Raw genomic sequence first — 677 nt, 5'->3', positions numbered from 1 at the left:
AAGCACTGGTCAACAGAGGGACCCAAACCCAGACAGGATCCCCTCCATAGCACCCCAGAGACCCCCTCACTTCCCCTAGAGACCTAAGTTCCCTCTAAGATTTATGGCCGCACAGCTGCCTAGTAAGCCCCACGCAAGGGCTCAGTGCTGGGGCGGGGAGAGATGCCCCTTCCCACCGGCCCCAGCGTGGAGCTGCCGTGGTGGGGAGAGGCGCCCCTCCCTGCCAGCCCTTGTGTAGACCTGCCACGGCCGGGGGAGAGGCGCCTCTCCCCGCTGACCCCAGCATTGATCTGCCCCGGACTTGCTGGGGGAGAGGAGCCCTTCCCTTGGTCCGGCACAGGCCCGCCAGAAAGGCCAGGGAGAGGAGCCCCTCCCTTGGCCCGGCCCAGCCCAGCCCCCAGCCAGTCCTATTCAACATATTCATAAATGATCAGGAAAAAGGGGTAAACAGTGAGGTGGCAAAATTTTCAGATGATACAAAACTACTCAAGATAGTTACGTCCCAGGCAGACTGTGAAGACTACAAAAGGATCTCTCAAAACTAGGTGACTGGGCAAGAAAATAGCAGATGAAATTCAATGTTGATAAATGAAAAGGATACTCCTAGGTAGGGTTACCATATTTAAAAAATAAAAAAAGAGGACACTCCACGGGGCCCTAGCCCCGTCCCTTTCCCA

This window comes from Terrapene carolina, unplaced genomic scaffold (assembly GCF_002925995.2).
Source record: "Terrapene carolina triunguis isolate 2854851 unplaced genomic scaffold, T_m_triunguis-2.0 Scaffold67, whole genome shotgun sequence".
In the NCBI taxonomy this organism is placed as follows: Eukaryota; Metazoa; Chordata; order Testudines; family Emydidae; genus Terrapene; species Terrapene triunguis.
The sequence above is the reverse complement of the archived record's forward strand: the minus strand, read 5'-3'. Positions refer to the sequence as shown.